The sequence below is a fragment of the Hirundo rustica genome, chromosome Z (assembly GCF_015227805.2).
Source record: "Hirundo rustica isolate bHirRus1 chromosome Z, bHirRus1.pri.v3, whole genome shotgun sequence".
Lineage (NCBI taxonomy): Eukaryota > Metazoa > Chordata > Aves > Passeriformes > Hirundinidae > Hirundo > Hirundo rustica.
In genome coordinates, this window is record NC_053488.1 from 43,917,045 (window position 1) to 43,941,883 (window position 24,839).

Genomic DNA, 24,839 nt, shown 5'->3' on the forward strand with positions numbered 1-24,839 from the left:
CTTTTTCTCTTCTTAAAATAGTTTATGAACAGTAGCATTTATGCTTATAGTTCATCTGTCATACTATTTTATTTTCCCAGCTGTGTCACAAAGTCTGATAAACAGTTTTTCATACTGTACTCTTGTTATTCTCTTACTAGTAGATCATACACAACATATGTTGCATAGTTTTACATTAACAGACTACATATATATCTAAATAAAGGTGCTACAGTGGACAAATTTTTCAAAGCACTTTCCACTCATTTACCTAAATTTATTTTGGAATAAGTTACATACCATAATTTTTGTTTGCCAAAAAAAAGCCACATCTTGAAAATTCTTACCTATTTCTTCATGACTGTATAAAAAATAGTTTGTTTAATAAGCACACTATAGCTAGATATGGGCACAAATGTGTTTTTAAAACTCTCATATAGGAAAAGCTGATATTTTCACTCATAAGTGTGTAAAAAAAAAAAAAAATAGCCAAATATAGAAGCCTATCCTTCCTATAGATGAAAAATACATTAAAAGGCAAAACTTGCATAGACACATTTATTCTCTGGAGAAGTGAAACCGTCACAAGGCAACTTAGTGTGTGTTTGTTCCATGTGGTAAAATTTAACCTATTGAGCTAGTCTCTTTGCATTCCTGAAAAGGCTAAACAAGACAATAAGTGAAAAATGGGGCGGGGAGGGGAAAGTGCTTTATGCTTCTCTACCCTGAGAATACTATCCACTCAGGAAAATGCACTGAACCCAGATTAAGTGAAGACTGTAGCTCAGAATTTTAAATTATGCAGTCATGGGTTTCATTTCAGCTTTTAACTTTCTGGACTTAACTCATGGTGGGCCATCATGACCCTCTTCATCAAACATAGTCTTAGACATACTTTTGTTGACAGCATTAGTTGTAATGCTAAACTAGGCTAGCTCTGTGAAAATCAGTACCTCAATCTGATGTTTTCTCATGGATATCTGCTTGTTGCTTTAAAGTGCCATGCCTAATAATGCAGCTCTACATCTTTCCTTCTACTTCTACAATAGCAAAGCTCCTCATTTTACTATGACTTCTGCTCTCCTTCTTTCTATGTCAATATAAAAACAATGAAGCATCGGTCCTGACTGCATTTGCATTTGCATATTTCCTGCTAAGTGATGTTAAGCCTAATTTATAGCATCAGGCACTTTGCCAAAAACTTCCAAACAACCTCCTAGAATGTGCCCCAACTGAGACAGTAGGACAGGCCAGTTGACCAAACAGCACAGAACAGGAATGACTACAGTTAAGCCTGCACTGCAGAAAAATTGCAACTGCTACCTTAGTAATTCACAACCAGTGCATAAAGAAATCTTGCCAGGAACTCAAAAAGCAAAAAAAAAAATGCATCCATAACTCTACACAGAATGCCACACCATATAAAACTGCAAGCAACTTTCACAAATCTATTTATGTATAGAGTTCTGGAGCTAAAAGGAGCTTTTGAAATGTCATGTTCAAGAAGCTCAGTGGTAACTTGCTTTAGAAGTCACATCCGTAAGCATGCAAATGAAAAAAATATCATATACTTGGTATCAGTTAAAGTCTGGATCTAGCTTCTTCAGCTCTGTTCAAATCACTGCCTATGTAAGAAACTGTATGCTTAATGAACAAAAACCTCTTTGGCTGTGCAATCTGACTCAAAACTTCCACACACTGAAATCCTGCTCACTGGGCATCCTCTTGAAAAGCATTATAAAGAAAGCACTTAGCAGTACTGTGAAGAAAATCTTCTGTCAATATAAGATTAAAGAAATTTTTAGGGTTTGATTTATTCATACTAGAATATATTCACAGAAAAATGGACTCAACCAAAAGAAACCTCAATTCTTCTAAAATAAAAAATACACGCAGTCTTCTTCCTTCAGTTAGAACATACATTTCCTTGAAGACATTTACATAAATTGATTAAATATTTAACAAAAAACTTGTTTAGGAATGGATTAAAATACAGCTTCTAATTTAAAATTAATGATATTGACTACTGTAAAGAAATTTCAAGTACATAGCTAACCATAGTGCTTTAACCAACTTCTGTAAACTAACATTTCCTTTTTTTAAGTGTTTCTCCCTCATAAATGTCAAGGAAATGGAAAGAGCCCTTTTGGTAGCCCTTTTCCTATTTTAGCTCTCCAAAGAATAATAATAGTAACTGAAGCTTTCTCAGAGGGAAGAATTTTAGTCAGAAGCCATTCACTGCACTCCAAAAGAACATATGTCTTGGCATCCTCTGGGTCACAGGAGATGGAACTGCCACCAACTTAACACTTTTGCTCCTGTTACAACATTCAACTACTGCACAAAGAGTTATTGATGAATTCTGATCCACACAGCAAAGCACTGTTCATGTATTTCTTCAAAATCTGTTCTTAAGTCAGAAGTAGAAAAGGTCACATTCTGAAGCTAGCCATGAAGGAGAACGCAGGTTGAACCAGAGAGTTCTGCTCTCTCAGCTACTAAAACCAAAGACCTGTCCTATCACCCCAGGTTTTCCACTTCAAAGTAACTGAAAATAGTATTTGCTTAACTGCTGAGAGCAACAAAGTAGCTAAGGTTTTCAAACCACAAAACGTCTGACACAACAAAACTCTATGAATATTTTTCTATGGGCCACAGCTAAAATCTGTGGACAGTCTGACCTATCTGCTCCCCCACATCCACCCTCAAGAGACTCCAGGGGCTCTCCTGTGGGTCCATTCCTTCTGACCACACTGGACACAGAACTCTCTAAGACATCCTACCGGAGAAGGACAAGGGCAAACCCAAGCTACCAGGGAGCAGACGCAAATGAACTGCTGTAGTTTTGATGGTACACTGTAATTATGTCCCCACATCCATTCAGTTTGTACTGGAGCACGAATCATTGTTTTCTCCATATTAAGCTTCCTGGCGCCTCGATTCTTTGTCCCACTAATTGATTTTCATCCACTCAGAACAGTAACAGAAGCTGTGATTTTAGGAGTTATGCTCCCCAATTCTCACCTCCCTGCTCCCAGTGTTTTACATTTTAAAGACTGTGAAATGCCATTTTCAGATTAGTAGCTGCTACTGCAGAACACAAGAGAAGTGCCACAGTGAAAGACTAGATTGACAGTACCATCAACCACTTCCTCCTACAGCTATATTAGTATTCGGTCAGGTATTCTCCACTTGTGAATAAACTCTTCTTGAATCAACTTAATTCACAGAAGTATCACTTCAAAATTTACACAGCAAACTGGTAGGAGTGAACTTTCCTGACATCTTCCAATGAAAAAATATGTTTGAAAAATACCAGTATAAACAACAGTCTTTTAGTGGTCAGCTGTGATCTGGTCTTTCCAGATCAATTCTTGAAACGATGTAAAGAAGATACATGCCGTCTTAAATACTACCTACACTTGTATTGCGGTTGGTCAGTCCAAAAGCAAATCTCTGTTTGATTTTCATCCATCACTTTCTCATTTCCCTCCTCCGATATTGGAAGAAAATAGGAAGGTTAGTTTGTTTGCCTTTTCTATCTTACTTCCCCTGAACATGAAAACCCTGTTGTAATAACTCTTTTTTGCATGGCTTCAAATATTTGGCTATTCAATGGTTGGCTGTAATACACTGTCACTTGAGAGATTTATTGCAGCATGTCCTGACTTCCACTTCACAACAACGGCAGAGAAAATGTTTATTTGAGAAAGCCGAGGGCAGCCCAGCAAGACAGGGATATTGCTGTTATTCAGCAGAAGTTTTCCACCTACATCTAAGTATGACAAGGATGGCTTTTAACTCAGAGAACACACCAAAGGAAACCAACTTTTACAGTGATTACTCTGACCCCATGCCTCCTGCCTTATTTGGATATTTTTACAAACTTGCTAATCAGAATTTATATACTGTTGAAAAGTTATGTGTTGTGTTTGTAAAATACATTCCAACCATAAGCCTCACTTTCCAAATAATATAAATGCCTAGAAATCTTCTTGTATAGATTGTTCTGCGTGGGTTCTGTTCTATGCAAGTTACAAAACACACCCCAAAAATCTCTAAATGAAAAAGGGATAAAATGTAATGGTTTATATATGATACTCAAAATTTTAACTTTATTCAATAAATACTTTGTATTAAAAAGTAGGTCTTCTAGAAAGCTGGCACACCAAAATTAAACAGTGAAGTTATTCTATCAAGTGCCTAAAGGTGCTTGAATTGTCTTTTGTCTGAAAAGAGGAAAGGAAGTGACACATGCACAGGCATTTTGAGGTAGAATAAGTATTAAATTCTTAGCACAGCAACAGTGTTATTGTGAGCTTGCCCTTTGATCTTAGCAAACACAGATCAACCAGTTCTCTCAACACACCAAAATTTCAATAAGGAGGTGACACTGGGGAGTATCAGAAGATACTGTCTTGCATACCATATCCAATTCTTCTCTATCTTGTCAGCAAGAACTAAGAACACTGCAAACAGCACAACACAAAGGCACTACCAATCCACTCAAACAGGTTAAGCAATTGATGAAGGAAACTTACAGTGCTTTCAGCTAGAAGTACTAAACACACACTACCTCACTGATTAAAATGCTCAGAATTCCTATGAACCCACATCTTATTCCCGCACAATGCATTTAAGCAGACTATGAATTAATATTCATCCTTCTCCACACATACTGAACACAATAAAATACTGAGGGCAAAAGGCCAACTTTGACATACATTATAGATTAACTTACAACCACTAAAAAAAAATCCATTAAGGTACATGGAAATATCTTTACTTAAAAGCAGATGTGTGCAACTTCTAGAGAAGTCATTCCAACAAATCCAAGAAATCATTAGCACAACACCAATAAACTTCTACAAGGTTAAGAATACCCCAAGAGGAAGCTATACATATATATGTCAGGACAACACTAGAGTCAACTTATATTCAAAACCAGAAATATTCATACACATTTCTTTTTCTCCAAATTTCAAAGAACTTCAGAAAAGCTTTTATGCCCTGAAATCTATTTAGGACAACTTAGCTCCCAATTTAAAGCCACAATACCTTATGAAATAAATGCACATATTTAAAGACAATGTCAAGTCTAACACAAGTAGAACTTTGTTAACACAGTAGTAAGTCATGAGTATTATTCTGTTGATATATACTTCCAATTTATATCCTTAAAATCCTTTTAAAAACACCAAAAAACCCCCATAATTTAAATTTGATCCATGTAGATTAATGATTTTTACTTTGGTTTCAACTAACATTTTTCTGCATGTAAAGCTACATACTTGACAAATCACAGCACAAAACAATGTTAGTCACGACTGAAATCTCTTGCCCATGTAAAACTTTATATGTTTTGTAGACAATATATGCATGCATACCAGTAATAATTCCACTGCACCTCGAGCTCAGCCAGACACAGGATACTCAGATCATCAATCTGTAACCATTAGAGCTATTACTGACAGTAATCCTGAACACAAATGAGTTCAGGCTGGTCAATCAAGAACAAGCAGAACGCATTATAATTATGGACACTCTTGAACACATTCCACAAAGTAACAAAGTAACAAAGTAACAACAAAAAAAAATCACCTATTTGATAGAATAACAGACAAGTCTAGCCTCAAGATTTTATTTTTATCTCCTCATATAAAACCTCTAGACGTGACCTGGTCCAAACTCCTATCAAATGCACAGCCCTAGTTTAGGTTGTCTGGGGTCCTTCCAAGTCTTTGATACTGTTGGCAAGGGAGATTCCACCATTTCTCTGGTGGAAAGCTCTTCCTATGATTAATTCCTAATTAATCTTCTCACACTGCTTTTTTTTTTTTTTTTTTTTTTTTTTTTTTTTTTTTTTTTTTTTTTTTTTTTTTTTTTTTTTTTAATCTGGATGGTATTCCCCTTGAGCAGCCTGTGCACACTGCCTTTTCTGTCGCTGTATAAACCTTTGTAAATATTTTTCTCTGAATATACCTGGCACAAGAACACCAGTTATCACTTCCCTCTCAGCAACCTCCAACCCTCTAATCACATTATACTGGCCTATGAAGCGCTGAGCAGAATAAGCACATGCCTTGATCCACTGATGATTCTCTTCCTGATGCAGTCCATGACACAGTTTGCCTCCCTTACACTGTATTATACTATCAGCTCATTTTAGGTTCACTGTACCCCAGAACACACAGATGTTTTGCAGCAGAGCTATACCCTAGCCAGTGTGTTCCCAGCCCGTTCTGCTACTTAAGTTTATTCTATTTCAGATGCAGTTCCTATTTATCTTTCTTAAAACTCACACAGTTCTTGGTGGTCCAATTTTTCAATCTCTGAAGGTCTCTCTGAGTGAATGGTGGCTCCTCCTTCCCAGACATCTCCTTGCCTTCCACTTTGAACTCATCGGCAAACTCAGGGGTGACTTAGTCCTATCATTAGAATATTTACAAATATATTGAATAGCACTACCAGACCCAGTATCAACTTTCAAGGAACTCCACTCTAAGGACCACTAACAGACTTTGAGCCACTAACATAACACTGCCCTTTGATCTTTAGAGATGAGACACTTTACACTGTCTATATGTCTAAATTGTGTCTTACCAACTTGTCTACAGGAATACTAGGGATGAACATGTCAAGTGCCTTGTTGAAGTCAAGGTACAGAGCATCTGTAACTCTTCTTTCATCCACTGAGTAAGTGGTTTCATCAGAGCAAAAACATCATGCTGGTAAAGCACAACTTACCCTTGGTAAATCTGAGCTGGGTTTTCCCAGGCAACTTCTTTCTTGTCTTTCATATTCTTGGAAAAAAACTTCCACAAACATTTGTTCCACAACTTACCCCAAAAATGTAGTGAGACTGACAGTTCTGCAGTTTCCCAAATTTTCATTTCTCTAGATGGGCATAATATTTCATCTTTTCCAGTCACTTAGACCTTCAATGACCTTTCAAATAAGACAGATGGTGGATCTTTTCCAGTCACTTAGACCTTCAATGACCTTTCAAATAAAGATAGATGGTGGACCAATTCAGATGCATCCCACCAAATCCTGTTCATGTTTATGTGTCCAACTCTATAGCTGGATCTTAACTCAGTCCTACTCTATCATTGTTTTGCTGTTAACTTTGTTTTTGCTTCTTGGCATAGAGACTTGGGACCTGACCTTTCCCGGGCAAAGAGAAAATGGAATACTTCTACCTTTACTGTGCTGTCCATAATTAAGCTGTCAGACTCATGCAACGGCAGACCTACATTTTCTTTGATCTTACATTTGGTACTAACATACCCACAGGAGTTTTTCTTGTTACTCCTGAACCTGGCAGCTCAAACTCCAGTTGAGCCTTTTCCATCTTAGACATATTTCTGCATAACACAGCACTTTGGAAGTCTGTGCTATTTTCCAAGGGTAAATAAACAACTCCTCCAAAAACATAAAAAGGTTATTCGAGAGATTAAAAGACAGGATTTTTTTTTTTTTTTTTTTTTTTTTTTTGTCACAATAAAAATGGATATTCAAATCTAAATGTTTAAAAGGTAAAGAATATACAAAATAAAATTGAATGTACTGAATATGCTATACTGTCTTCCTAAATATTTTCAAGATTTTAGATTCAAACTGACTCTACCAATACTTCTAAATCAGTTACTAACTCAGAACATTAAGAAATTAAATGTCGTCTCAGAGACAGAGATCTGAAAGTTGAGGACAAAAAGTGAAAAAGCATACCAGAATATCTACTAAACAAAGAACTGCTAGCAACTTGCTTCTGAGGATCAGCTTCTTTTAGGAGTACTACTGAAAAGAAAGATCTCACAAAGCAGTACAATTTAATCTATATTTCTGTGCTCTGAGATTTTATATTTAGATTTGAAACAAAATGTGCACGTAACAGGTAAAATTTATATCAAAAGATCACTTCCTCAAGGAATAATCTGTAAAAGAGTAAAAAATTGTTGTTAAAACATGGCTTTGCATAACTTTTGTTTGTTTTTGCTTTGTTTTCTGATTCCTTAAGGATTGATTAAAAAACCTAAAATTCACATTAACTTTTCCCATGCTGTAGAGTACCTTGAAACTTTTCAATGAGGAAAGAATCCCATAACATTTATTCTAAGTTTCTTCAAACTCTCCCATGTTCCCATACTTAATTTTTCCTTTATATTTATTTCTTAATTTGAAGTTAAACAGGCATGATCACCACTTCTGTGCGGCAAACGTGACTTGGATCTCTACATTTTAGTATACTTCTGTTGTGGTTTAACCCAACCTGGCACCTAAGTATACCACACAGCCACTTACTAACTCCACCTCCCTCGCCAGTGGGATGGGAATGAGAATCAGGAAAAGAGTTGAGATAAGAACAATTTAACAACGAGAGTAAAATAAGAATAATCATAATGACAACAATAGCAACTATACAACAAGAAAGAGAAATGAAGGCCAAGGAGAAAAACCACACAATGTACAATGGCTCACCACTTGCCTTGCCTATTCCCCAACAGCAATCAGCAGCTCTCATCCAACTGCCCCCAGTTTATAAATTGGGCATGACATTCCATGGTAGGAAATATCTCTTTTGCCAGTTTGGGTCAGCTGTCCTGGCTGTGATCCTGCTCAGCTTCTTCTGCACTTGCAAAGCCTTTGGCTTAGGGTAAGCACTACTTAGCAACAACCAAAACATCAGTGTGTTGTCAACATTATTCTCATACTGAATCCAAACAACAGCACTGTAACTGCTACTAGGAAGAAAACTAACTCTGTTCCACCCTAAACAAAACCATGTAATGATTTCAACAAACATAGGAAACAAAAAACACAACAGTAAAGAAATCAGTACTACACCACAAAATACTAAGCAACTGCTTAAAATCTTCTCATATAAAATGGAATATAGAACTTCAAAAGTTATATAGAAGTATTTGGAAGTCAATTTTCCAGATGCACAAAACTCCTAGAAAGTCAGTAACTGCAAAGATCCAAAATTATTTGAAACAAATATAAGTAACAGCACGTATGTTCATGGGCATTAGGAAGATATTTGAGTATGCAACATGTAAGGAACCAAAAGAGTAAAGCAAGAGCACTATCACAAGATTCAGCTTTATTAGTGAATTAATATACTAAGATCAGGCTCTGAAGGGCCAAAGAGCTATAAACAGTCACTGGCTGAAAACACAGACCTTGGCCCTATGCCTATCTAACTGGGTTATCTCTCAGCCTCTGGTACTGTTACACAAACATATTAAGGAGATGATGACATATTTTTTATAATTGCCTGTTAAATATCACTTTATCTAAGAAATTAGTTCACAATATACGGTTCAAGCACCTTTCATAACTTAAGAGAAAACACCTTTCCTAACTGAAGAGTAACCATCTACTTTCTGTTGTAGCCATTTGCTTTACTAAAGACCAACTATCAATCCTGTTGCACACCTGTACAGACACAAATCTTTACAAACACCACCTGAACTGAGTACAAAGGAAAATGCATTTACACATAACAATAATAAAAAGCAAGCTGTGTGCTAAATTTCAAAACAAAATGAGAAAGATGCTCACTACAGTCATTTCAGTTGACAGAAAAAGTTTGGCGTGAAGGCTGCCATGTATATTTCCTACATAAGAAAGTAATTTAAATTAATAGAAACAATTTATTTCATGTATACTGTATATTCCTGAAGTTATCTAAGTGCTGATATATGATTTTCAAGCCAAAATGGATATTGATATTCTTCCATGTAAGATTGGCTATAATAATTTCTTAGCATGACTTGATATCTGCAGTTTTTCCCACATATGCCCTCTGTGTCAGAGAAACATTCCTGAGAACCATCCAACTGTGAAAAACAAACAAAATGTCTGCAATTCCTATATATTTAAGCCTGTGGCAAGATGCCAGTCCTAAACATTCCTTGTGATAAAATGGCAGCATTATAGCTCCACTCTAAGTTATTTTACATACCTTGCAATAATTTACATGCAGATCAGCATATTTTAAAGCACTATCAGCTATATTTAGTTCTCCTAAATAGAGCGTTTCAGAAGGTACAACTTCAGGGATGGGGGCTGAGGGTGGGGATTGCCTATTTTTTTTTTTCCTTTAAGCTTTTGAATTTTGAGACTTTCTGAAAGGCCCAGGTGCTATTTCACATAGGTTTCCACCTAAAATCCAGGAATCCTGAATATAAACAACTAACTTCATATTTAAAGGATCTACAATCTTCTTCCAAGGCCTATGCAAATTCAGATCAGCTATAGATTAAAGTCAGCTGGCTCTTTTTCCATCCTGTGTGCCTAGCTCTAAATTTAGACACAGACAACAATACTCCTCCTGCTAACATCTTCAGCTACAAGAACCCCCCAAACCAGTTTACACCTCACACATGTTTCCTGAATTCATCTTCATTTGCAGAAGCAGGGAAAAAAAGAATCATTATAAAGATACAAACCTCATCTCTTAAAAATAAAGGGTTTTTTTTTCCCCAAACAACAACCAGCTTTCTTCATGAAACTTCCATCACCCAGTCTCTCCACAGCTCCTGTTCTCTTACAGCTCCTATTACAACAGGATTTCCTGAAGTTTCTTCCATGAAGCATGAAACAGACCAGTTATGCTGGTCTTGGCTGAGGTAGAGTTAATTTTTTTTTCTTTTCAGCTGGAATGTGGATGTGTTTTGGATTTGTGCTCAGCATAGAGTCGATAGTATAGAGATGTTCCTGTTATTGCTGAGCAGGGCTTACACAGAGCCATGGCCTTTTCTGCTTTTTGTACTGTCATGCTGGTGAGGAGACTGGGGGTGCATCAGAGGTTGGGATGGGACACGAACAGGACAGGTGACTACAGCTGACCAAGGGGATATTCCAGACCATGTGACATCATGCTCAGGATGATGGTGGAAGATCATACACAGTGTGGTGGAACAAGGAGGAAAGGAAGGACATTTGGAGTGATGTAATTTTTCTTTCCAAGTCACCGTCACACTTGATGTGGCCTTGCTCTCCTGTCAAAAGCTGAACACCTGCCTGTCCATGTGAAGTGGTGAATGAATGCCTTTTTACTTTTCTTGTGTCTGCAGCCTTTATTTCCCACTTAAAAGATGAGAAGGCATGAGGAAGCAGCTATGTGTGCTTAGTTCCCAGCTGAGGTTAAACCACAACACCAGTACTGGTGGAAAAGTATGAGGATAGAACAGTTACATGTTTCCAAGCAGTAAATTAAGACATTATTTTTGTTTCTGTGTTACATCTCAGTTCTACTGATTTCTGTCAGGCTAACAGGACCACCACTAAATCAGGACCACCGGAAGATCAGCACAAAGGCTGCATCATTTTTGACTCTCAGATACAGAATCAATGGAGAAGATGCAGAAAGAGAAGATGGTGGTAACAGTAGTGAAGATCAGCTGATAAGTTGATAGGACCCACAACCATGGGCCTTTAAAAGAGTCAAATCATGACAAATCTGCGTGCTCCAAGCTTAGAATAATATCTTATAAAATATCCCAGCTAAAGGACAAGATTGTGAGTTTACAGCTCACATCACAGTAAAGATAAATATCAGTATTTCATAAAAAACAATGTATGTTGCAATCATTATTCAACATAGAGCATTTTCTTAAAAAAAAAAAAAAAAAAAAAGGCAAAGGTTTGGGTTTTTTTTAAATAACACATATTTCTATGTTATTTCCACAACAAGCATTACAGAAGTATTTAGTACTTCTTTAGTCATTGTGGTAGTCTGAAAACTCAACTTCAACTTCCCCAAACAACTTTTCATTTTTAAATTCAACCTTCACCAGGAGAACTTCTACATTAAACATAACTGAATTCTTACACAGAATAGCAAAGTTCAAGTTAAACAACCACAATAGCTGATTTTTTACCCTACTATTTAGCTCCAAACTAATGGTGCAATTACTACTTGTGATTTCTATTAATTCTACATCTTCTAAAAGAAAATTCTTTGAAGAGATCAGTGCCAAAATTATTTTTTAAACAAAAGAATTAATACTAATTTAATTAATAGAACAATCATATATGGCTAGTCTAACAACACTACCAATGAAAAAAATAGCATTCATGTAGTACCACATCTCATTTGTATCAATTACAACAGCTTTGCAGTAAAGTCTGCTAACATCTAATCCCTATAATAATGACTAACACACAGTTTTCTATCTTCTGATTCACAAGAAAGCATTCCTAAAACTTGCTAGTGGTGAGACTCCTCATCTTTCTTATCAAACCTTAAATGAATATTCAGACCAAGTATTCTTAGTAAATACTACTAAGCCCTTCAACTCAAAAAAAATATGAACACACCCAAAATTCTCAGCAAACAGTTTGCTCCACTTTGATTTCTAGTAATTTCAGTAATTTAAAAAAAAAAAAAAAAAAAAAGACATTTCATAGCACTATCACAGATGACTGACTCAAATATTTTGCATATACTGTACATCTGAGCAAGACAGATTATGGGGTTTTAATATTAAAAGGAATTGATACTGATGGGTTAATCTTTTTTTGATTAGCAACAAGTAGAAAAATAGTTTACTAGCAGCACACCCAGTTTTATGAAATGTAAACAGAAAAGGAGGAAGTGTGCTGTGTGCTAAAGAAGAGAAAGTTAGAATTTTTTATGAAGAAGTCCTGAATTCAGTATTCTAGCATAAATGCTACTTAAGAAAAGGAAGAGTTTTTCCGGAGAAAAACCATGGTTTGAACGGCTAGATCACTTGAAAGCAGACAAAGACATTCTTTTTCTTCTTTTTCACTACTTTTCATTCTTTCCCTTGACTTTACAGGCATCACCCTGTATCTCTTTGGCCTTTTTGTTTTTTTTCCCTCTTCCAATGATCTCTATTAGTCATGATGGCATATTAGCCATAAACTATTAGCTATAAACTTTCCAGAGGTCATGACTCAAGGACACTGAATTCTGTACTGCTATGCAGAAAGTGATACTTTCAATGGAACATTTTTAAAAGCTGGTAAATAATAAATACAGTATATGAAAATACAGACACCTTGTAAAAAATATCTGCAACAACAATCACATTCTGATACAAATTACAAAACTACCATTCTCTGCATATATCAGACTGCAAACAAACTTGAAGAAAGACTTGAAGTAACCGCCTTAGAAAGACTGTATGAGGTGAAAACTGAGTTTGACTAGAAACCTTTACAAGCTATACTAGGTAAGAAGAATATGGATTTTGGGGGGAAAATCCAAACAGGAGAAGCACCTTCTGGGTTAAAGATACCGAGCTCAGCTTTGGCTGCTCTAAGTCTTGGACTTAAATCATGGGCTAAAACTTAAATCCTAGTCTTAAAAAATCAAACCAAACCAAATCAAACAAACAAACATTCCTGCACAAACATCAAACATCTCTGGATCCAATTAATACTGGGGCAGCACTCAAGGACAATCTTCCCATTCTACACAGTAGAACATGTTTTTCTGTGTGAAACTAAGGAGAGGTAAGTATTTGAGCCATGAACAGGAACATCTCTAAATTATCCTTTGTTCACACAAAACTCGGATACGAAAACAACAGCTGCAGTTCTACTTGTCAGTACACCAAGTTAAGCAGTTCACAAGCAGTACTTCCCCTTACTCCTAGGGTCCCCACAGGCTTCAAACTGACTTAGAAAAATAAATCAAAGAACTCCCAAATACGAAAATTTCTCATCCATTGAATATATTTTCAGCATCAATATTGCAAATTGAATTCTATTTTCTAAGGACTTGTTATTTTAAAATACTTCAGAGATATTTGATGTCTTCTATTTTTAAAAGATCATCCAATAAACTTGTCAGCAAATTACTTTTCCTGGGAGGGAGAGGGAGAGGGGGAGGAAGAGGGGGAGGAAGAGGGGGAGAAGAGGGGGAGGAAGAGGGGGAGGGGAGGGGAGGGGAGGGGAGGGGAGGGGAGGGGAGGGGAGGGGAGGGGAGGGGAGGGGAGGGGAGGGGAGGGGAGGGGAGGGGAGGGGAGGGGAGGGGAGGGGAGGGGAGGGGAGGGGAGGGGAGGGGAGGGGAGGGGAGGGGGAGGGGAGGGAGGGGAGGGGAGGGGAGGGGAGGGGAGGGGAGGGGAGGGGAGGGGAGGGGAGGGGAGGGGAGGGGAGGGGAGGGGAAGGGAAGGGAAGGGAAGGGAAGGGAAGGGAAGGGAAGGGAAGGGAAGGGACGGGAAGGGAAGGGAAGGGAAGGGAAGGGAAGGGAAGGGAAGGGAAGGGAAGGGAAGGGAAGGGAAGGGAAGGGAAGGGAAGGGAAGGGAAGGGAAGGGAAGGGAAGGGAAGGGAAGGAAGGGAAGGGAAGGGAAGGGAAGGGAAGGGAAGGGAAGGGAAGGGAAGGGAAGGGAAGGGAAGGGAAGGGAAGGGAAGGGAAGGGAAGGGAAGGGAAGGGAAGGGAAGGGAAGGGAAGGGAAGGGAAGGGAAGGGAAGGGAAGGGAAGGGAAGGGAAGGTTCCTTGATGTTGCGAAATGAAGCTCAAATTCTAACAAGGAAATTGGATTAACGAATGTAAAACCAGACATACAGGATGCCAAACTAGTAGCTGAAAACAGTCGACAAACAAATAATGAGGAATATAAATGGTTTTTGAGGCAAAGTTATGTAATTTCTCTTAGGTGTTACCTAAGACAAGTTCAAGGCAAAGTCATTACAACGCTGGGGGCACCCACTGAATATGACAACTAGAGACCCCTGTGGACGACCCTCTTGCATCATAATAGGACTTCCAGTAGGAGGCAGTTGCATGCAAATTAGTTCTAGGAAAATGATGTTTATGTATTACCTAGGAAGTATGCTGTAATGAATATGTATGATCATGATGGAATAAATACCCTGTTGTAAAGTTTCATGACACACAGTCAATTAGAGAAAATTCCTCCAAATGTGTCCAGACCTGCAATAAAGAATGCCTGCTTTCTAATACCTCAAATTGTGTTAGAAGTTCATTCTTAGCCAACTTCAGTATCAATGCAGCTTTTTATCATTAAATAAGTTGGGGGGAACTGCATTTTGTTACAACATGCAGGACCTGACTAGAAGTCACAGCATTTCTTTTACTTGTCTCATAAATTTCAGGCAAGACAACAAAACAGTTGCCTGATCTGTATAAAGAGAAGCACCCATGTATCTCTATTTCTTAAATGACAATCATGGAATCACAGCTTAAGAAGGAAAAAAAGTAAAAATTCTGCAAGGAGAAAATTAAAATAGAAAATTCAGAATTCCTTCATTTTCATACTACCTATTTTACTTTTACAAATAATTTTTTAATGTTTTAATACATTTTAAATGTTCAAAACAAATGTCCCCAGATTGTACCGTTTAAAAAAAAAAAAAAAAAAATCTAACAAAATTAAAACCATTTTCACTATGGACAGGTCTCTACATTTTTGTGAACATATTATAAAGGCGATGTTACGCATGCATATATATAAGCAACTCCATGCTACATTTGTGTAAATTCAGTTACTTTTTTTCTCCTTCAGCTTTCAAGAGCGGCACATTCAATTTAGATGCTACCAAAAAAATTATTTTTTACAGCAGAAAATATACAACAAAGGTATTCTTAAAGTAAACCAGTGTCAGCTGCAGGCCAAGAAAAGAGAGTAAAAAATTTTAGTTATTGGAAGTTTTTCTTCGTATTTGTGGTAATTAACACATATATAAATTAACATTAACAATTGACACATATATAGCCGCATTATGTCCAATTCTATGCAATTTATAAAAGTGGATGTGAAACTGACTGTTGCAAATTGTCTTAAGATGAAAATGTTATAGATTCAGACATATCTATGTACCTCTGCTACATGCCTCTTATTCACTCTTCTCAAAAGCAAATGGGAAAGAATTCTTTACCATGTAATAGCTATTTTTGCCACGTGTTGCACACATGTATTCTATTTCCAGCACTCTACCACCAAGCACACAAGATCAGATTATTTTTGCCAGCAGGTTTTCTCTGCCAAGGATATAAATGGCTAAGCAGGCTCAGTTTCCTCACCAATAAAGAAATCAGGTGCCACAGGCACTTAGTACTCCAGAGAAAAGCATTACTGACCTCATATAGTGCACTGTGACAATCTGCCTTAGAAAACTATGAAGAAAACTAGCATCCTTTCTTCACAAATCAACATGATAAATACCCATAGATGTGAAATGAACATTTCAAATGCAAGGGACTATCCAATATGACTTAATACTTATGGAAGAGATCTGGACCTTAGACAGTGCAGTGGAAAGTCAAATGTTCGGAGGTACATAAAAGAAGCTAAGAGGAATTAAGTTCCTCATCAAAGAACAAACACAATTACCAAAGTCTCACCAAATTTATCTTATCAACTTAGTATGATTAGGGCTAATAAATAATCTGTAACTTTCTGTTAAAGCGATCTTCACATGGTTTTAGTCCTTTTAAAACCACAAAGTTTTAAACCATTTTATTAACCATAGATGAACCATAGATGAGCAAATTTAAGTTCTAAAAAAACCCCCTGATCCATGAGCATGCTAATGCTCTCTTTTTAACTAAGATTTAAACAGTGAAAATTACATTAACTAAAATAGCTAGCCTCTGCCATAATCATGTCAAAATGGCTCTTGTATCATGAAATCAGAGCTTTGTTCAGGCTGAAAAAAACCTCTAAGATGATCAAGTCCAATCACTTACCTTGCCTAAGTGCCATATCTACACATCTTTTAAATACCTCCAGGGTTCTTGCTAGACTCAACCAATTTATTCAACAACTCTACTAACCTGTTAGAATTGCTAGCCCATGAACAACATGCTATTACAATAACACAGAATTTTACCTAATACAGTCCCCTCTCTTTTCCCAGGCAATTATATAAAACTCTATTTCAAAATATGCAAAGTTGTCTTGGAAATCTAAGAATGTAATTATTAGAGAGAGTGCAAGTAATTTGAAAAGATAAAGTTCCTGGACTGTCTTAATGCCAGTTTGGACACTAACCCAGCTCTCAAGAGATCCGGGAAAAAAAAGGGAAAAAAAGGGAAAAATTAAATGCTTTCATTCTTAAATATAGACAATTTTTCTCCATTCCAAGATTTGAAATTAAAGGCTTAAAGCAAAACAACATTGCTGATGAAGGTCTCTATAAAGAAAGACAGTTAAACAATATTTTGTAATTCAGGAATATACCTTAAATTCATAATCTAACACCTAATATTCTAAGGTACTGCAATTCCAGACTCCAAGAAAAAAATGCAATATGTGAAGCAGTGAGAATAACAATACCTGTAAATCATCTCTCAGAGTTTCTCTAACTGTTAACAAAGAAGGGCTAGAAGTACAGAAAGAATCTTTTTCCAAAACATGGGTTTCTACCAGAAGAGCGCTAACGATACTTTTGGATTAAAAATAGCTAAGGAGCACCTCCCTAAATACTAAGTTCTTAATTAAGCATCCACCACTGTATCCTAAAAATAGAATGGGGGAAAAGAATAACCATCTAGGGCTGCAAAACCCATCAGAACAGGCTTAAAGAGACTTCAAGCATCCCTCCAGCAAAGCTAAAAAGGCGTATATAGTAGTATAGCAATGTTGGTATTCATTACCAAACAGGATATTTTTGGAACTAATCCAGCTAATGACTCCAGATTTCGTTTTTCATGTCATACAAAGCCATAGTTTTGTACTGCTTGACTCTGGATATCAGGTAAACCCACTCAGTTGCTTTCTCACTGCACATCAGGAAGGAGAAATGAAAAGAACTGCAAAAGCAGTGGAGAGGGAGAGGTGGATCCACCTTGCAGGTTGAGATAAAGGCAGTTTAGTAAATACAAGTGGAAAAAGGAAGAAAACAAATTATGCAAAAGCAGTCATTCCCCACCAGCAGACCAGTGTCTTTCCAGTCTGGGCAAGGTCTACTTTGGAAAAACAACCACTCAGTTTTACTGTTGAGTATTATGTCATATGTTACAAAATATTCCTCTGCTCAATTCTCATCAGCTGTGCCAGCCTGTGCTCTGCCCCAGCTTCTTGCTTACCCTCAGCTGACTGACTGGCACAGTGAGAAGCATAGGAGACCTTCATGTTGTTTAAGCACTATTCAGGAACAACTATAAAACACTGTCTTTTCAACACTGTTCTGGTCACCAGTCTACAATATAGCACCATATGGGCTGCTACATGAGAAATGAACTCTAAACCAGACATGCCCAGTACAAGTTTAAAAGATAAGACCACTAGTAATTAATACATTTGTTAGTACATACATCAACCACAAAGGAAAAAAACTCAAATACTTAAAAATAGCTACAGAGAGGTACAGAAATCTGAAAGTTGATATCTACAAGTTGACTCATCTGAACTACCCTGTGACTTCAAAGAGCTTAAAGATACCAACGATGACTACACAGCTATTCCTGTAGGTTTAGACATTAAATTAACAGTTATCTAGATTTAATACATCCGCAGGGCACAGATTACAGCTTGCTTAAAGATGACAAATTTTACCATAATAATAATTTTTTTCTGACCAGGAGAATCTCAAGAAGGCTTTACTCACTTCCATGGAAACAAAACTGCAAATACAATATCCTGTCCACTAGTTTACCCTAACAAATCAAACACCTCAGCAGCACTGAATTCCACAGTCCTCTCACTTTGATCCACACACAAACATAAGAAGCAGTCTGGTGATAGCTATGCAGGTTTCCAGTTAAGTCTTTCTTTACAACAGCCATCTACACATCTCTAACATGCAAGCAATTACAAGAATTTCTTACATTGTGTCATGTATGCCAATAGCCTTCTACATGCTTCAATGATACACGACAAAAAAGAAGGGGGGAAAAATGTGTGATGCATGTGAGTACCTACATGTGAAATTCAATGCAACTCCCAAGCAGTCCTAAGCAGTGCCACAAGGACTGTATTCTAAAAGTCAAATACTTCTGTAACAGGTATTCATCTCCTCATGCAACCTAGAAAACATAGGCTTGGATAAACCTGATAGAAATAGTATAGAACTTTTTTTTTTTTTTTTTATTCAAAAATTAAAGGCATTGTACTTGCAGCACATAGGCATTAAAGATACATTCCCAAACAGCAAAAACTGCAACAAGCCAGTGACATCAACAAAGATATCTGAGGAGCAAACCCTTGAGAACCATATTGAAAAAAAGACAAATACAGAGGAAAACCATTTCTGATTATTCTCTAAACATTTACATAAAATATTTTAAATATTTTATATTTAGAAAGCACAGCCTCCTTATAAGAGCAAATGGGAAAACAAGTTGTCCAGCTATCTAGGGACATCCATTGCAGAACACAGTTTTCCCAATATAAAATGTTCTGCATCATCTGGTATCTTTTCCATTTTAATTTAGTCTGTTCTGGTATATCCACTCCAGAAAAGATTTCACTGTTTGAAAACTCATTATAACATGACAAATAAGGTGTGTATGTGTGTTTCTCTGTTTTAGGTGGTCAGCTGATGTACCCCAGTGAGGTAGCTTTCATTGCTTCATAATTATCAAGGTGTCCCTTTTATTTAAATTCTGGGATATGATGAAGTTGTTGCATATCCCAGATATTCACCATTCCTGCCTGTGTCAAGTTTGGACAACAAGTTACTACAAATCTTTACTCTGGAAACTTCTGTACCATTTCTGTAACAATCTAAAAGATCTAGAGCATTGCATCGATTTCAAGCATCTCAATAAACTTAAGAAGTTCTCCAGCTGTTAAAGAACCTACTTGATTTGCTTATTTGCAAGCTATATGGTTATACCTATTTTCAGTCATTAAATGACTTTCAGTCATTTGGTTATAAAAGTCTTAGCTCTAAAGTTAGACTCCAATCCTCTGTTTACCATTATTAAAAGCAAGTTGCACCTCCAAAATCTTTACTTGACCTAATATTAACAAGATGTAGGAAGGGAACTCAAAAACGGCCAATTGTTTCCTTCAGACATTTGTCTCCCCAGGTTTTCTGTACATCTACTCAGAAAATACCCTGAGCATGACTGACTGCCACATACAGAATCCAAACAAATTCCTCTTATCACCATTATATTTTTTTGTAATTACTTCTCCAGAAGTAATTACAAATTACTTTGTACTTAATATTTCAATTTAACATTTTTAGGCATTCAACTTGATAATTTTTCCCATGCTTTTATAATTTTTAATGGCTTTGGGAAAGTCATTCCCTTTCTTGTTACCCTCCTCTGTATAAAAAACTAAACAAATACCACGACCACAGATTATGTCTTTTACCTAGAATTTAGTATTTTTATAATTTTAGGTGGCTTCCAGTGGAAGCAATATTTCCAGAAAATACCACATTGTATGCATTTGTTGTAATGGATTAAAAGCCTAAGACAATTTGTTAAACTACTAAAACAGCATTTTTTTCAAAATATATTTTTTAACCAGCAGGTAAAACAACATTCTCACTATGTTCTTCTATAGTGAAAGATAGGCTTTAATCCTGCTTGTACACTTCCCAGAACACATAAACCAGCTGAATTACACCAAATACAGTATAGCCTTCTGTTAAGCAAAATGTGTTCTAAAGACAGATATCCATGACATAAAATAATCCCACATTTCCAGTAATTGAAGTAGGTGCTGTATTTCCACATAAGTGTATTACAGAGTCCAGCCTTTGGTAAATATTATACTAGTAAAGCACTAGCTTGATCAATCAAATTAGGTAGCTGTCTACAAAATGTTGATTCAGTTTGGAAACGCTCATCACACAACTAGAGAATCATCTCAGACAGATTTGGATCTTTTTAGTCAATTTTAAGTAACAGCATGCATCTCAAGTTCAGGATTGTTTCAGTTCTATTGAGGAAGGAGAAAGAAGAATGCTTGCATCATTGGAATAAATAAGCCTTTAAATTTCCATTTTTTAGCAGACGTCACAAAACACACAAGAGAAGGAATGGTGAGATGTTCTGTTTCACCAGCTTGAAAAAGCAAATCTCAAAATTGCATCAACCAAGGAAAAATACTGCTAAAAAGATTTATCTCTAGCGGTAGCTGATAATTTATCTTTCACTAATGGCCTGGTCTTAAATTTGTTTTTTTATTTTGTATGGACAAATCATAGTAAGCTATGGTTTACAGCTCATTCAAGACCAAAAAAGGAGGAAAAATGGCACGGAAATGTCCACGACTACAGCTGAAAACATTATCGAAATTTTTTTTTTTTTTTTTTTTTTAATGCCATGGTAATATCAGCTAGGAATTAAGTTGTCTCTACTTCTACTTTAGAAGTCTTTGACATGAAGACAAGTTGTAAGCTGGTTTTTGGGAGATGTGCTATCCTCGTTACTCCAGGGTTCGGGAAGGAGGAAGATGCATTCTGATAATGGCCCAGCCATTAAAACAAGGTGAGGCAGTGTTCCTTATCTCTTTCACCACCCCTCCATCCTCTAGGGGGACATCTTCTGATAATGGGCCATTAGGGCCCACCAATGACATGACACATTCCATCATCCCATTGCCAGATGCTCCACCCAATTGTTCCTAGCTAGATAAAAACTGGGACTGAAAGACACAAGGCATCTGATTTTTTTCACTGGATTCCTGTAGGAAGATCAGACTCATCTCCTCACCACTGGACTTTCTACAGGACCATCTATACGCCACAGAACCACATCTGTTACTCCAAGAGGATTTATCTGGACTGCTTCCAACACCCTGACCAACAAGGTGCCAGGTCGTATCCCTGGTATCCCTATCTTCTGTTAATGGCCAATCAATGCCCTGCTGCATGACTCATGGATAACTCCCTCCAGGAGCTATCTCTGCTTCATGGGCAATCAAGGATCCACTGCAAGATTGATAAAATTATATCAGCCCATTGCGAGATGCTCCACCCAGGGGGAGGAGCCAAGCATTCCCACCTGGATATAATCTGGGATTTGGGACAGCACAGGCAGCCTTACCCACTGGAGTCCCAGAGGACAAGAGCTAACAGACCTTTCTGCAGGAACACTGCTTCAATGAGACCACTTCATCTGGACTGCTACCACCACGGTTTCCTGTTGTATTCTGACTCTGTTAGTGATCCTTTGTACTATTGCATGTGTTTTATTTTATTTTATTTTACCTTTTTTTTTTCTCTCCTATTAAATTGTTTTTTCTGACTTGGAGTCTCTCGCTGGCTTTGCCTTCAAGCCAGCACGTATATTTTGGTCCCCAACGAGGGGCAGGAGGTACTGAGAAAAGTCAGAATTACAATTTTGTAGTCAGAAAAAACAGCTGTCCACTATGCTGCTCAACATGTTTTCATATATCTTATACCTAGCTCTCTACATTTTCCTGCACATGGGGCAGTATCTGCCAGTCTTTATGCTCACGTGTAGACCAGGGTATGGTACCAAAATTGCTTTACTGGTCTATATTTATTGTATGATAACCTCTGAGGCAATGAGCATCATTGGGAATATATACTCTATTTTGTTTTCTTGACCTGGTCCAGAATGCTACATATGGGCTCTCAACAATCGCACCCAGCCCCTGTGGGGAGGGGTAAAGAATGATTTTTTCCAGTCTTTTAGGCCTGGCACAGCAGTTTTCAAAAGTATTGAGTTCTCTCTAGGTACTAAGGACAGCATAATATTGTTGTTAGTTCTGCTTTGTCTTCTCTGCATGGCCTGCACCATGCTCACCATGCTTAGAAATCAAACACTACATGGGGTGATGCAGCGTCTTCTTGAGGAAGAGGGAAAAAGAAACAAATGCAAAACAACGGCATCCCTGTCTACACAAACTGTCACAGAGGAAACAGTATCCACATCTACTCAGACTGTCACAGAGGAGAAAGAAATCAAAGGCGCCATCAGCATCTCCACACAAACCATCACTGGAGCAGAACAACCTAAACCAGTAGCAGTTGTCCCTGTTCAGAAGAAGAAATCAAAGAGCAAATCAGTCCGCATAGTGACTGATGAGGATGTGGCAGGACCTTCGCACCCAGCAGAAGAGACAGAGCCAGAGATCATCACCTGCTCTCTATCCCTGGGTGAACTGCATGACCTGCGGAGGGAATTCACCCGCCAGACAAACGAGTCCATCCTGACCTGGCTGCTCCGCATCTGGGACGCTGCAGCCAATGACACCATTCTGGATGGAAGTGAGGCCAGGCAACTGGGATCGCTGTCCCGGGATGTGGTCATTGACCAGGGGATCGGGAGAACCCAATAAACTCTCAGCCTCTGGCGGCAACTGCTAACAAGTGTGAGAGACAGATACCTTTCTAAAGAAGACCTCCAGGTGCACCAAGGAAAATGGAGCACAATGGAACAAGGTATCCGATATCTGAGGGAATTGGCTGTGCTGGAGATCATTTTCTCAGAAGACAAGGGATTTCCTAAAAACCCAGATGATGTCCAGTGCACATCGCAGATGTGGTTGAGATTCGCACGGCGTGGATCAGAGATGTACTCCCATTACCTGGCAATGCTGCAATGGAGGGAAGGTGAGGACAAGGGCGTCTTGGTTAATAAACTAAGAATTTACGAGGACACTGTCACTGCCCCATTTCGTACCCATGTCTCATCCATGTAAACAAGGCTGGCTGAACAAGTCCGGAGTTTGAAGATTGAAGAGGGCCATCAGAAACTGAAAAAGGAACTTAAGGAAGAAATTTACCACATCTCGCCAGAACCAACAAGTCTCTGCCATTAGAAGCAGGTATCCGCCAGCCAGGGAGAGAGGATACACTCCACGGGGTAACCTCTGGTCTTTTCTTTGGGAGCATGGAGAAGACATGAGGAAGTGGGATGGAAAACCCACCTCCTCCTTAGCAGCCCGGGTACATCAACTGAAGAGAGAGACACCTACCACAAAGAGCTCATCTCGAGTCAACACTGCTCCAGTCTCTCAGGCACAGAACTCCAGACGGTATAGGAAGGATGATATGACTGATCCTCTTGAAGGGACCTCAGGAACATATTTACAGGAAGAGAGCAACATGTACCATGACCAGGAATAGGGGGGCCCTGCCTCTAGCCAGGTAGAGGAAAGGGACAATCGGATCTATTGGACTGTGTGGATCCGATGGCCTGGCACATCTGACTCACAAAAATATATGGTTTTGGTTGACACTGGTGCCCAATGTACCCTGATGCCATCAAGGTATATAGGAACAGAATCCATTTCTATTTCTGGGGTGACAGGAAGGTCCCAGCAGCTGACTGTATTGGAGGCCAAAGTGAGTTTAACCAGCAATGGATGGCAAAAACACCCCATCGTGACTGGCCCAGAGGCCCCATGCATCCTTGGCACAGACTGTCTCAGAAATGGATATTCCAAAGACCTAAAGGATATCGTTGGGCTTTTTGAATAGCTGCTGTAGAGACAGAAGACATCAGACAACTAAATACCTCGCCTGGTCTCTCAGATGACTCCTGTGCTGTGGGACTACTGAGAGTTGAAGAACAACAGGTACCAATCGCTACAACAACAGTACACCATCGGCAATATCGCACCGATAGAGACTCTGTGATTCCTATCCATGAGATGATTCGTAAACTGGAGAGCCAAGGGGTGGTCAGCAAGGCTCGTTCACCTTTCAACAGCCCTATATGGCCAGTGCGTAAGTCCAGTGGAGAATGGAGACTGACGGTGGATTACCGTGCTCTGAATGAAGTCACCCCACCACTAAACGCTGCTGTGCCAGACACGTTGGAGCTTCAGTACGAGCCGGAGTCCAAGGCAGCAAAGTGGTACACAACCATTGATATTGCCAATGCCTTCTCCATTCCTTTGGCAGCAGAGTGCAGGGCCCAGTTTGCCTTCACCTGGAAGGGCGTACAGTACACCTGGCACCGACTGCCCCAGGAGTGGAAA

At 38.2% G+C, this 24,839-nt stretch overlaps 1 protein-coding gene across 1 annotated transcript in view; it reads right to left on the reverse strand.

Annotated features, from left to right (window-relative positions):
- AUH (AU RNA binding methylglutaconyl-CoA hydratase) overlaps positions 1–24,839 on the reverse strand; it is a 132,446-nt gene that overhangs the window by 86,616 nt on the left and 20,991 nt on the right. The gene's annotated exons all lie outside the window — the stretch shown is intronic.